Below are 14,520 nucleotides of genomic sequence, written 5' to 3' on the forward strand. Positions count from 1 at the left end.
AATGAATAAAGCAATATACCTGTTTTTAATTAACAGAGAAAAAAAAAATCCATCTGTATCCTGAGCAATGTCTAAGTAAGTTAAAAGATCAACCTTCAGCTAAGAAAGCAAATATACGTCAGACAGCTCTGTGGAGATAGATGGTGGCTATCTAACCGTGTAAGTGATGCGGGGAAGGACCCTCTTTCATTCTCTGGTGCTGCCTTCTAAAAGCTCAACAGGGCCGTTTAATGGAGAAAGGAAAATCAGCAGTAGACTCTTCGGCATTCAGAGTGGCCTTGCCTTAGAGATGGAAAAATTGAGGTCCAGAGATAGTAACTTCTCCCAAAGTCTGTATTCTCCCTTCTAAAGCATAATCCTTCACTGAACACATCCAGATAACTAACTCACAACAAAAGAGAATTTCTTATGCTTGCTCAGAAACTGGGCCCGGAGAATTGCTTGTTGGAAAATTGGCATGCGATAATAGCACCAGCCAGGAGATGGCGATGTGCCTTTCTCTCCGGGAGGGCTACTCTCTAGGCAGCCACTGAGGGACTGAGAGCAACTGGGACCTGGCCAGGGTCAGCCAGGGGCCTCTTGGGAGGAGACCCCCCCCAAAACAGTGCTCTGCTTCAGAAGCCCTCATTCTTGTTGGCTGGGTCCCCATGAGTAAAATAGTTGTTGCTGAATAAGATGCATTTTTAGGGCTTCAGATGCCAGAGCAACTAGGAATTCAGGACCGTTGGCAGGTCCACAGTCAGGATATTTATCTCAAATTCAGGGAGTTTGAAAATCTAGGACAGCTCCTTGGCAACCCCGTACCGACAGTCCTTTTGTTCGACTTTTCTTAGGCTTAGACGAGAGCCAACGAGATTTTCTCCGAGATGGAGCCCCACCCTGGCCAGCATTCGACCACAGGAATTATTCATCCGGGCCTTGGGGTCCACCAACCCCTGGAACTGGGTGCAGAATTGCCCTCCAGGGTTGAAGGTCGGGGGATGTGCTGATAGATAGTTACAGTTTCTGGGGAGAAAGCCCATTGTTTTCATGTCTCTGGGACAGCTCCACGATTCAAGAAAGGTTACAAAACTACTCTCAAAATCTTCCCTTTGCTGATTCTTTACCCCCAGGGAGTCCCCTGAGGTACTCCAATTCTCGATTTTTCACTGAGGGGCGTACCAGTTGGGGACTGGCCAGGAGAAGGAAACTGCATCAGTTACTTGAACAGAGAAGGTAGTATAAAAATTGTGAACTAAGAACCGAGCTGTTAACTTGGTGACTGAAAAGGCAAAACCAGCGCATGAGGGTGTCACAGAGGTAGCACCTGCGGGAAGCAGCCACTCCCCATGGGGCCAGGCATGGGGAGAGGTGGGGATTATTAAAAACTTAGAAACCTGGAACGCATACTTCGAGAAGGAGGCACTGCTGGGCTGAGCTGGCGTCTCTGAGCTGGAGAGGGGCCCACAGGGACCTGGTGTCTCCTGGGAGTGGGGAGCGTGAGGAGGCTCAGGGTAAGCGTTGGGAAAACTTCATACTGTGTGCACGTGACACTGTGAGGGAGAACTGCCACTGCCCAGGCGGAGAGGGGACACTAGAGTGACATTGAAGGGACCGGAACCCCACAGGTAGCACATACGATAGAACATGTTCTCCAGCTCGGCCCCCTCCCTCTAACTCTTCCCATAGAAGAGTTACCATGGAGCCTGGTGTGCAGAGTCTGGGCCTCACAAGGAGGAGCCCAGAGGGGCAGGTTTGGAGCTGAGAGACTGTAAGTTCAAAAGGTCTCCCGAAAAATTTTGCTCACTCTAATATTCACAGCCGTTATCCAATCTGTTCATGCCCAGGCTTTCTAGCTCTTAATAGAGTCATCGTTGGGCAGCATCTGGGGGCACATACAGCGGATTTACTGCTCCGTGGCAGGCAGGAGCAGTCATCTGCTTCCGTGGTCTTGCAGGGATGGGAGCAGTGGTGTCTGTCAGCATTTGTAATCTCTGGTCAGGATGGGTTTCTAAATCGGGTGGGGACAATGGATAATCCTTGATCATAGCTCCACGGTGGCTGCGGGCGCTGCTCTATTTACTTAGTGGGTGTCACCTCTCCAGTGATGTTCTCTGGGCTTCTGAACCAGAGTCCAACTCATCAACAACCACCCACTCTTTCCTTGGGCGCTAGGAAATCTCCCAATTCTGAAAACGTGACTCATGGAGTGGAATCAAAGCAAATTTGTTTTGGTCTCCCACTGTCTTTTCTTGTCCATTCAGGGAAATGAGCTTTCTTCTGCCCCAGACAAAATTTAGGGCAAGCCCCATGATTTTCTAGTCATGCTTAGTAATACCAACAATCGTCTGGTCACTTGGAAACATAGAGCTGGAATTTAGTAGTTGAAATATTCTTGCTTTAAAATCAAAGCTTCCTGCCCTGTCCCACATCAAGATTATTGAAAGGTGGGGAGAAAGGGGCTAAGGGGATGGGTATATGGTCAGCTGCTTATGATTTTCCTCCGCCTTCTCCAGCTTGCTAACTATGAGTCCTGACTCTTTCAGAGCTAGAGTTCTAGAACGGAGAAGAAGTGAGGAGAGCAGGGAAGTTTTTACATGACTGGTCTTGGCATGGATTTATCACCTGCTTTCGTTGCACTTGGCAGTTGTTTGAAGGCTGACTCTCTGAGGCTCTTTTGGATGACCTTCAGTCCCAATTGCTGAAGATCTCTTTCCTGAAGTTTGCTTCATAGGACAAATATTCTGTATTCTAGCCACTCACTCACTCTTTCTTCAGCCTTTGTGAATGTGGTGATAGCTCAGGCTGCTCTCTGAGGTCTGTTTGTCCCTCCCTGCAACCCTCTTGGACATATCTAAGACAGTCTTTCACTACTGCAGATGAAGGTGGGACTTTTCCTCTACCCTTTTATATTCAGTGACTGGACCCTGCAAATTAAAATGACCAGGGACAGATTAAAAGGAGAGAAGGTCTATGTTTGTCTAATGGGCGGGGTGGGGGTAGGGCTCACACAAAAAGGAGTGGAAATCCCCCAAAGCAGTTAAGACTGGTGTCTTGTATACCATTTTCACAGTGATAAATTATAAAGAGACAAGACAAGTTAAAAGGGGGGGTGCTGGGCTCCTAGGGGTGGTAAATCGTGGAAATAAATACACAGGGGAAACAAATGGAAGGTAAGAATTATTTTTGCGCTATGGTGAGTGCTGTGAAGTGTGCAAACCTGGCGATTCACAGACCTGTACCCCTGGGGCTAATAATACATTATATGTTAATAAAAAATTAAAAAATTAAAAAAGTAATTTTTGCAAGGCTTCTTATGTAAGTTCAAGTCAGCGCTCTTAGCCATTATGAAAGAGAGGGAAGGGGGCAAAGCATGAAAGGAAATGTATGCCTTGCTTTGACAAAGAAAGAGAGGGCACAGAGTTCCTCTTGTGTGCACTGTTTCTTAATTGCCTTCAGCTCAAAATAATCCACATGTCAAAGTGGTGTATTTTAGGGTGGTATATTCTTATCCCTTTTGCTGCCAACCCTAATTTGGGTGAGGCTGCTATCTGGCCACATCCTTAATCATTGTTGTGACCAATTTTGAGAGCACAAACTGTCACTGACCTTTTTACTCCACAAAGACACAGTCAGCCCATCCCTGTCCTTCGGATTTTCCAGGTGGGAATTGGACACTTTTGTACTGTGTCTCCTAAATCTCTCAGTGGACATGTTGGATCCCTTTTACCTAAACTTGTGACAAGGTCCTATACTCCCTTTTCTCTCTCATGGATGATACTGGGACTCAAAGTACATCGAAAATGTTCAAAAATCCCCAAAGTACATCGAAAATGAACAAAAATGTTCCCGCTGCTGCCTTTTCTTACCTCCAAACGCTTAGCCATTTTATCACCATGAATGAGGAGCACAACGGTCACACAACTGGTTTCCTCTGCCTGCTTGCCTGCCTGCCTTCCCGAGCCCGCATGGAGGTCTGGCACCTCATTTTGGAATATGATCTCTGTCATCTTCAGGCCTTGGCAGAAATTTCTATTTTAAGGTATTGTTCCATGTGTTTGTTGAGAAAAATGAACAAAGTAACTGAGTTGTTTTATTATTCCCAAAGCATCAATATTCTTAAAGTTTCCAAACCTGAGTAAAATGGCTGGCACAGGTCTTTTTCAGTCCACTAGGGACTGTCCAGACATGCTGCAAAACTTCACTCAGGTCCTAGGAATCATCTCCCAGCAGGAATCACTAAACTGTTTCCAATCCCTTGTAAAAGGATCGAAAACTCTGGGGTGCTTTGGCAGACTTTTCTCCACCTCATGGGCCGACCGTGAGGACTAAATGAGATCATATATGCAAAACGTATTTTTTTAATTTTGTAAACTAGAGGCCACCAAGGCTCAAACATGCAGGGGACTGTCATGATTTATGGATACTTTGAGGGGGCTTTATCTCTCTAGAATTTCTCAGGACAGTCATAAGCAGGCACTTAGAGTTCAAAGAGGAAATTTTTTCTCATTAGAAATAGATCCAGAGCAAACAATGGGGCTATTGGCAAGCGTTTCTAAGGAAAAAGAAAATACACCTAGAGTGTACTTGAGCAACATTGGGAGATTGTGCTGCCCCGAGCCCCACCTCTATGCCCTTGGCTTTCCTCAGGGTCACCTGCAACCTGTTTCCCAGCACTTCCTGTTCCCGCTGCTGCCTGTGGGGGCTCTCTGGACCCTGGCGTTTGCTTGTCTGAGGTTAGCAGGATGAATGCTCCAGGAACAACCCTTCCCCCATGGAGGATGGGTGTGCAGGTCCCCAAGGACCATTCTGAGGTGTGTTCCCATCTCTCAGAGGGTCCCAGTGGGATCCAGCCCTTCTCTTACCGGGGTAGCCTGCTCACGAACAGCCTTGCCTCCCTTCCCGGTTCCCAGTTCTCTCACCGAGCTTTCTGGGTTCACCACGTCAACTACTTGCAACCCGAATCTTTGCCCCAGAGTCTGCTTTCAGGAAGAGCTACTGGAGCTAAGGCAGAAAAGCCATGAGGACTTATCTTTGGCAGGAAAATGTCAGTTATACTAACTGAAATAGTAGCTTCTGCATAAACCTAGCTATCGGATAGAAATTGTTATGTGACCATAATGCCTTGTGGTTGTTGAGAGTTTCCTTCAGGATCCCAAGCAGTTTCCGCTGCCTCGCTCTCCGCCATCGTAGAAGTGGCTGCTGTCATTCTGTCTCATTTTCTAGATGAGGAAATAGACACACTGAGCGGCGCAAGGCCATATAACGTGGACGTGACAGATCTGGGACTCTGACTCAGGCAGTTTGGTTCTAGAAACCACACTTGTATCTCCTCACTGTGCTTTTCAAACTACTGAACACCAAGTAAGCCAAGAGCAGGGTTGCCTGGCACCGTTCCTCTCTTGTGTGAGAGGGAGGCCCAACTCCAGCGTTGCTGAGAGACAGAGGGTACAGTAAGACGCAAGTAGATGGGGGAATTCGAAGTCTGAATCCAGAAACCACAATTCCAGTCCTCTTACCTGCTGAGTGACCTCGAACTCATCACTCTGTCCCTCAGTTTAAATCTTATGCATACGTTGTATGTGTGTGGGTGGGAGGGTCTGGTGAAAAATTATGTCTGACTAATTGGTTTGTGGTGAGGTCCGAAAGAGAGGGTGCTTGTGGGGCCCTGGGCAGACCCTGAGCCTGATGGGCGATTTTGGAGGCTGTGACATCGGCCACAGGCTCTGAATCCTGTCCTTTCTACACATCACCATCCCCTTCCTCCTGACTCCCAGGACTCACGACTCTGACTTGCCACCTCCCTGAAGGAGGTAGAATGATGTAGGTGACAGAGGATAGGTATTTGGAATCGGACGCAGATTTGAATCTCAAAATCCTTGTGGTTTCTACTCGTTTCCTTTTTTGAAATAACGTTATTTAATCTCTCCAGGCCTCTGTTCTGTCACCTGTAAAATGGGGATATAAAACAGGACTATGGAAACAGTTAAGCGGGCAAAGCACACAAAGAGCTTAGCGCAGCCAGCATACGCCAGTGCTCACAACATTGATAGTTACTGTTAATACTCTTGGCTTTATGAGAGAAAAACATGAGCTGCGTCCAAAGACAGCAAGGAGAAAGGGTGATTTGAGATGATATATAAGAAGAGGCTTATTGGCTCTCACCATCTACTTAAGAGAAAGTGAGAAAGCCTCAGTCTGTCATTGCATTCCTGTTTACTTTCAAATTCTGTACATCTTGCTGGAGAGAACCATAAAGAAGGTTTGAAGAGGAATCAATTTTGGAAACCATTATTAAAAGCAACAATGATGTAACACAAAATAATCTATGAGCAGTGAGCCCACATGGAGTCCTTAAACACAAACCAGGCTTTTATTTCTGAATCTTGCTCCCTCCTCACAAACAAATGAGCACACGGTGTTTGGGGGAAGGGAGTAGGGAATGCAGTGTGCTGAATCTCGAAAGACTGGGAAGATTGCCCTGGGCCGCTGGGTGTGGACTTTGGAAGGAGCAGGAAGGAGCAGGGCAGGGGCAGAAGTGTAGGGGGAGAGGGTGAGAAGATTGAAGACACAGGAGGAAATGGCGAAGCAGGAAGCTGGTGCCGGCCTCCCACCTGAAGACAGAAACCTCCTCACCCACCCCTCTCTCTCCCTGGTGGGCTCCGGGAGAGGCCCCTCCAGGCTTCACCAGGTTTAAGTGCCTATCGGAGATTCTGTACTTGTTAATTTGTCAGGTTTACAAGAACGGAGAGAGCCTGGACGTTTTCCCACGTCGGGGAAGTGAAAGAAGAAAGAGTTCTTTACTTTTAGGGCCATATGCTGAATGACAGAGGTCAGTGTTTGCAACTGATCCGCGTGGGCGAGGGCTCCTAATTATTTCCTGGATAACCTGTTATCTATTAGCCATCAGGTTGCTTGCCAGAAAATACCATGTCTCCAGAATTCCTGGTCTGGATTCTGATGATCGGATTTTTTTTCTTTTTTAAAGATTTTATTTATTTATTTAAGAGAAAGAGAGAGAGAGAGAGATCACAAGTAGGCAAAGAGGCAGGCAGAGAAAGAGAGGGAACCAGGCTGTCTGCTGAGCAGAGAGCCTGATATTAGGCTTGATCCCAGGACCCTGAGATCATGACCTGAGCTGAAGACAGAGGCTTAACCCACTGAGCCACCCAGGTGCCCCTGGATCTGATTTTTTTATGTGTTTTGTTTTATTTATTTTATTTTGTTTTGTGGGGAAGTATGCATTGGGGGCAGGCAGCCGTGAGTCCCATTGGCAGAAGGGCTGTCTTGTCTGGCCCCCTGCCCTTAGCTTGTACTGGAAGAGAGAATGGGGAGGAACCCAGGGCACAACAATTCTGCTAAACCACCCCCCCACACCCCATACCTCCCCGTCCCCCGCCCCAGTGGAACCCAGCAGGTTCTCTTCTTTGTCCTGGCTTCTTGACTCACACTACTTCAGGAGACTCAGCTTTGTTATAATCTTCTGGAAAAGCTTCTAAGAGAAATGTTTTTCTGGGCTGATATCATTTGCTTAGAGAACAAGGAAAAGTCTTCAGATAATCTTCCGTTAAGGGAAGGGAAGGCAGGGAGCCTGTCAGAATTCAATAGGCCTGTTCGGATGAGGAGGGGCAGAACTTGGCCAACACCCAGGGGAGCTCAATTATCATCAGGCATCCGTTACACCCATGGCCTCTGTATTGTTCTGAGGCACCGTGAAGTGTCAGCAAATAAGAGGGGCACACAAGGATAGGGCATCATCCCTTTTCTTTTTATAAAGGTGGCACACGTTCATTGCTTAAACGTTAAGAAATTTCAGAAAAGCGCTAAGCAAAAACCACTCAAAATTTCATTCCTTTGAGATAACCACTCAAGGTTGAAAGAATAAGAGGAAGTAGTTTGAATTTTTAAAACTTAGAAACTCAGAAGGGAACTGTGCAGTCGAGACTCAGACCTCCTCTGAGGAAAAGGTGCTACTTAAGGGTTGGTTTCTGGGGTTCCGGTGGAAGGAGCCCTTAGGGTCGGAAACCAGAGCTCTGAGAGGGGTTGGTGCTGGTTGCAGCCGGTGTTGATGAACTGCTGAAGTAAGACTGTTGGAAAAACTGTCACACTGTAAAGCATTTCCCTGCTGCTAAGAGAAGGACTTGCAGCCAGGGAGGGGCAGTGGCGGGGGAAGGTCGCTGGAGTGAGATACCCCGGGGGAATCGGGAATCGCAGCCCCAAGACAAAGCAGGAGGGAAGGAGACCTTCTCCCTTCTCCAGCCCCGCAGCCCCCTCCCTGGCTGGCAGCCCCCCACCCAGAGGCAGCAGGCAAAGTGGACTTGCCTTTCGCTCTAGGCTCCAGGCTCCCAGGGCAGAGTGTGAAAGGGTGGGTTTGGAACCCAGAGATAGTAACAGGTGTGTTTGGGTCTATTTGCTCTTTTGTGTTTCTTCCTTCTGTCCTCTATTTAGCTTGTAGGACATTCATATGTTTCCCAAGAATTGAAACTGTACACAAAGGCAAACCCAGAACAGCACCCATGCACCCCTCTTTCTTTACCCCAGGCACCCTCCACCCCCTTGTAAATATTCCACTCACGGTTTTCTGATTTATCTTTAGTATGAGTGTGTGGCTTTTTCCTTTTTGCTTTTCAAGATTTGGCAGATACTTATGTTTTCTTATTCCCTTTTATCTCTTATACTAAAGTGTATTATTTATAATTGTTTGCACTGGGGCACCTGGGTGGCTCAGTTGGTAAGTGTCTGCCTTCCGCTTGGGTCATGACTCCAGGGTCCAGGGATCAAAGCCCAAGTCAGTCTCCCTGCTCTGCTCAGCGGGGAGCCTGCGTGGGGAGCCTGCTTCTCCTTCTCCCTCTCGTGCTTGCTCTCTCTCTCTTTCTAATAAAAAAATAAAATAAAATCTGTTGTTAAAAAGATAATTATTTGCACTTAGCATTTTTCATTTACTATATTCTGGAAATCAGTTCATAGAGATTTTCTACATTTTTTTTTATTGTTGTTGTTAACAGTATTTCAACCAAATGTCATCATTTATTTAATTAATCTTTCATGTTTGGGGATTTAAGGTATTAACATATTTTTTGGAAATGACAAATAATGTTGCATGAACAACCTAGTACATGCATATTTTTAAAATTGTTGGATGTGTACCTTTAGGATAAACTCCTAGAAGTGGGATGACTGTGTCAAAGGTTGACTGGCTCTGGGTTTGTTAGATATTTGCCAAATTCCTCTCCATTTGGTATTCCCACTAGAAATAGAGTGCCCATTTCCCCAGTCTCCCCAGCAGAGTGTATTGTCAAGCGTTTGAATATTTGCGCATCTGATGAATGAGAAATGCTATCTTCGTATGGTTTTCATTTGCATCTCTCTTATTATGAGTGAGGTCGGACATCTCTTCCTGTTTCAGGGTCCATTTTTATTGTCGTTGTTAATTTTCTGCTCGTGTCTTTTACCCATTCTTCTGGGGGATTTTTGATCCTTTTCCCGCAACTGAAAAAAATTAAATAAAAACTTAATTTTTATTAATATAAAAATTTATAGATTAAGAGGCCTGGGTCCTTAATCTGTGGTATTATGTGGTAAATCTGTTTTCCAAATCTGTCCTTTGAATTTTTGATCTTGTGAATGGAGTTTTTGCCCGGCGAAACCTTAAATTTTTTAAAGTAATTAAGTGTATCAGTTTTTTATTTTATTGCATCTGCATTTTGAGACACAGGTTTTCCCCATACACCGGTTGTAGAAGGCTTTACGCATATGTTCTTCTAGTAACATGTTTGTTTCAGGTTTTGCATTTAGATCTCTGACCCATGTGGAGTCCATGGTATCTTTTCCCAAATGCCTGTTTTGATGATCTATCCATGTAGAACAAACTATCCCCAAGTGTAGTGGCTTACAGTGAGATTTGTTTTATTAGCTTCCATAGCTCTGTGCGTAGATCTGGCTCAGCAGGGCAGTTCTTCTGCTAATCTTGCTTGGCTTCTCCTGCACGGGTGCAGTGCTTGGGGGCTGGGGCTGGAGTTGTTTCAAGACTTCATCTGGGAGCTGGGAAGGCAGGGCCTCTCTCCTTTTGCGTGTATTTCCAGGGGTTCTTATCTCCATTTGGCATCTCCATTTGGACTTCCCAACAGGATAGCTAGGTTGCTTTTTCTTTTCTTCCTTTTTCTCTTTCTGACTCTCTCTCTCTTTTTTTTTTTTTTAAAAGATTTTATTTATTTATTTGACAGACAGAGATCCAAGTAGGCAGAGAGGCAGGCAGAGAGAGAGAGAGAGAGAGAGGAGGAAGCAGGCTCCCTGCTGAGCAGAGAGCCCAACGCGAGGCTCGATCCCAGGACCCTGAGACCATGACCTGAGCCGAAAGCAGAGGCTTTAACCCACTGAGCCACCCAGGCGCCCCAGACTCTCTCTCTTTTTTAAGGTAATCTCTCCACCCAATATGGGGCTCAAACTCACTACCCCGAGATCAAGAGGGGCGTGTTCTCCTGACTGAGCCAATCAGGTGCCCCTCCTCTCATTATAAAAGTTTTAGATAGATTTCATATATGATAAAATTCACCTCTTTAAAGTTCAGACAGCTCCGTGGTTTTCAGTACAATCGCAGAGTTGTACAAGCATTGCCACCATCGAATTTTAGAGTATTTTTAACATCCCGGAAAGAAACCTGATATTCATCAAGAGTCATTCCTCATTCCTGTGGCAGCCCTCATCCCTGTTCTGGCCTCAGACAACTGCTGATCTCTTTTCGGTCTGTATGAATGGGTCTATTCTGGATTTTTCACCTAAGTGGAATCATAACAATATGTAGTCTTTTTGGACTGGCTTCTGGCTTCTTCATGTTTTCCGGGTTCATCCATATTGTAGCACGAATCAGAACTTCATTCCTTTTTAGATACTAACAACGAGCCACTGCGCCGTGACCTCACAATGTGTTTATCCAGTCATCTGTAGGTGGGCATTTGCACTGCATCTACCTTTGGGCTATTGTGAATGACGCGTCTGTGGACATCTTTTTACAAGTGTTTGTGTGGGCAGATGTTTTGATTTCTCAAACCTTTACACCAAGAGTGGAGTTATCGGATCCTATGTTTAGCCTTTTGAGGAATTGCCACTGTTTTCCAAGGTGGTTGCACTTTCTTTTTTTTTTTTAATTTCGCCAAAAGCTTTCTTATCATTTAGGTGAAATCACATTTTTTTTCTCATTAGACCCATTCAAATGGTGACTTATATTAATGGATTATTTAATAGTGAATTATCCTTGCATTCCTAGTATAAACCCAAGTAAGTTATTTCTTGATGCCATCTCCGAGTTTCAGTTTTGCTATCTGTAGATTGCAGTATTTACTTTCATAATGTTGTGAAGATTTAATGAGATAGTGAATGTGAAGTGCCTTTCGCAGTGCTCAGCATAGTGTAAAGGCTCAATAAATGTGAGCTATGTGTTACTACCTATAAGGAGCTTCTTTCAAAACCCAGGACATTTCCCAGACACAAAGCCTGAGCCAACTAAATGTCTGTGAGAGAGACTGTCTATGGGGAGCAGGGCACTCAGTTGCTTAGGGCTGCGATAATGTGAGATTGAAAGTGGACTGCCGCCATTTCGACCGCAGTCTGTACTTTCTAAGGATCAAGTTCTTCTTTCAAGCTTATCTCTCAACTCAGGCAAAGTCCCTGCAGACAAAGCATCCCTTGTTGGGAACCTAAACTACCCTCTTAAGCAGTAAGGACTGCACCGAACCAGCAAGACCCTGGTGGCTGACCCTGAGACAGGGATCAACCTGACCTTCACTGCCCACCTGCACATACCCATTGACTTTTGTCCCACATTTTCCTCATATGAACCTGGAAGTATTCGTAGCACTTTGGAGACCATCTTTGAGACTCTAGCCTGCTGTTTCCCCAGTGTTGGCCTCACTGAAGTTAATCCTTTTCTTATTTCACTGCCACTTGTCTCTCTGACTTTGGAGTTTATACACCACCCCCCCCCCCCACACACACACGCACTGGGGTCTCAGTCCCCAGTTGCTTGGTCAGAGCTCCTAAAAAGCTTTGTCATTCCCTGAGTGATAGGTGTGACAGGGGAGTCCCCATCCAACCACAACTGAGTGATCCTAATGGGGTGACTCCTGGAAAGCGGAGGCTGCTTGGCTGAGAACCTGACCCTGTGATCAGAGGGTCTGAATTTTCAGCCCCGCCTGTGACCTCTAGTAAGCAGAGGGACTGGAAATGGAGTTATCCACCAAAGGTCAATGATGTAACCAAGCTTGCCTATTTCATGGAACCACAAAAACTCTAAATGAAGGGGTTCAGAGAGATTCCAGGTTGGTGAGTATACCCACGTGCCAGGAGGATATCGCACTCAGGATGGATCTGGACCTCACTCTTTGTACTTCTTATCTGGTTATTCATTTGTATCCTTCATAATCAATCATTAATAGCACTTACAGTGTTTCCCTGTATTTTATGAGCTGTTACAGCAAATTACTAAACACAAGGAAAGGGTTGTAAGAACCTCTGATGTATTGCTAAGTTAGACAGAAATGTAAGTCACTTAGGGACCCATTCCTTGTGATTTGCATCTGAAGTGTAGGTATGTCTTATGGGCCTGAATCCTTAACCGGGTTAGTGTCAGAATTGAATTAAATTACAAGACACCCAGTTGGTGTCCCCAGAGAACTGGAGAACTGCTTGTTGTGGGAAACCCACACATTTGGTGTCAGAAGTCTGGTGAAGGGCTCAGGCATGGGTTGGAATCCTGGGTTTACCAATTCCCAGCTCTGTGTCTTCGGGTATGCTTTGCTTAACCTCTCTGAGCTTCCCTTTTGTCATCTGGAAAATAGAAGGATTAATGTCTACTTCGTTTACCTGGTGTATGAATTAACCAAGATCATTTCTGCAAAGCACTTAACCCATAGTAATATCATACAGTGAGATGGACCTCGAGGTGGGGGGAATAGTTAGTCTGACAAAAGAAGAAAGTCATGAGGTGGCAATATCCTGACTCAGAAGGAACTGACCTGACCAGGGTAAACCATCTCATTTCCACTCTTCTCTCCTCTCAAAAAAAAAAAAAAAAAAATGGAATTAATGTTTCCTAACATCATTAAGCAGGGTGGTATGAGGGAGGGTGCCTTGGCCAGAGATACTTGGATTCCAGTTTTGATTCTCCCAGAAATGGCTGCCTAATGTTGGATGAATCCCTCTCCAACTACATCAGTAGCTTTCAAAGTTTTAACCGCTTCTCAAAACAAACATGGATTTTACACCATGGTTTAATATTTATGTATCTATGTACACGACCAAAAAAAAAGTCAATAATACTCATCTTTACTGTTGGAGTATTGTATTAGTTTTCTATTGTCGTGTTATAAATGACCACAAACTTAGTGGCTTAAACAACATATATTTGTATTCTCTGTTTTCATGGGTTGAGGGCAGGCACAGTGTAGCTGGGTGCTCTGCTCAAGGTCTCACAAGGCCACAGTCAAGGTGCCCGCTGGGACAGCCATCCGTCCGAAGCTTGGGTTCTCTTCCAAGCTCCCATGGTTGTTGGCAGAGGTCATTCCCTTACAGCACTAGAATTCATGGCAGCTTGGTTCTTCTGCAAAGCCCACAGGAGGACCTCTCTTTTGAAGAGTTAACCTGATTAGGTAAGGCCTATCCAGGATAATCTCTCTTTAGATTACCTCGAAGCCAGCTGATTATGGGCCCTAATTACTTCTGCAAAATCCCTTCCTTTGCTGCATAGCTATCATAATCTTGGGAGTGATGGCCCATCATAGTCACAGGTCCTTTCCATACTCGAGGTGATTATGTGAAGTCACTGGGAGGGGTCCTCTGAGAGTCTGCCTACCACAACTATGTTATACCCTGATATTTCTACTCTTTCTTTGCCTTTAAAAAATTAGATTTTTCCACCAATGAATGGTTTGGAACCACTAGCTTGAAAATCCTGCACTGGATGACTTTCAAGAGCCCAAAATCCATGCTCTCAAGCATAGTCCGGGTCTGTAGGCATTTGAGGGCTCTGGCTGCTGGGTCAGGAGGCAATTGCATTGAGAGCTTGACCCTATCAGTGCTAACCTGACTGAGTTTCTTTGGCTCTGCTCCTCACAGAGAACTGTCCTTCCAAGTTGGGAGGTGAGCCTCTCAGCATGCTGGGAAGTTTATCTGGACAAGTCCCAAGGGAAGGGAACAATGAAGCCAAGCCCAGAAGCAGCCAGCTGTCATGGATTCTGCCTGGCTCATCAGCTCAAAGGAATGTCAGGGAAACAAGGTGCTGTGGGGGAATAGGAAACAGGCCCAGGCCTGACACAGCCACCAGCAAGGTGACCTACTCAGGACCTTTCCGGGCCTCAGTTTCCATCTCTGATACCGGGATGTCTAAGGAGCCTTACTATTCAGGACCTTTGTGACTCTGCAAGGAACCAGAATTGTCACTTCTGTTGGAGGCTGGGGCAGGAAGGTGGCTTCATGCTGCTAGCCAATGACCAGGTGTGCTCCAGAAGTTTAGTGAGAAAAAGTTCAGTGAGAAGCCAGACTGTGAGC

At 45.7% G+C, this 14,520-nt stretch overlaps 1 long non-coding RNA gene across 1 annotated transcript in view; it reads left to right on the forward strand.

The window, feature by feature from the left end:
• Positions 1 to 1,390: 1,390 nt before the first annotated feature.
• Positions 1,391 to 14,520, forward strand: part of LOC116591529 — a 34,749-nt gene continuing 21,619 nt past the window's right edge. Inside the window, exon 1 of the long non-coding RNA XR_004286040.1 lies at positions 1,391 to 1,493. This is a non-coding gene — a long non-coding RNA (uncharacterized LOC116591529). The remainder of the gene's footprint in view (positions 1,494 to 14,520) is intronic.

The sequence above is a fragment of the Mustela erminea genome, chromosome 5 (genome assembly GCF_009829155.1).
Source record: "Mustela erminea isolate mMusErm1 chromosome 5, mMusErm1.Pri, whole genome shotgun sequence".
Taxonomy (NCBI): Eukaryota; Metazoa; Chordata; class Mammalia; order Carnivora; family Mustelidae; genus Mustela; species Mustela erminea.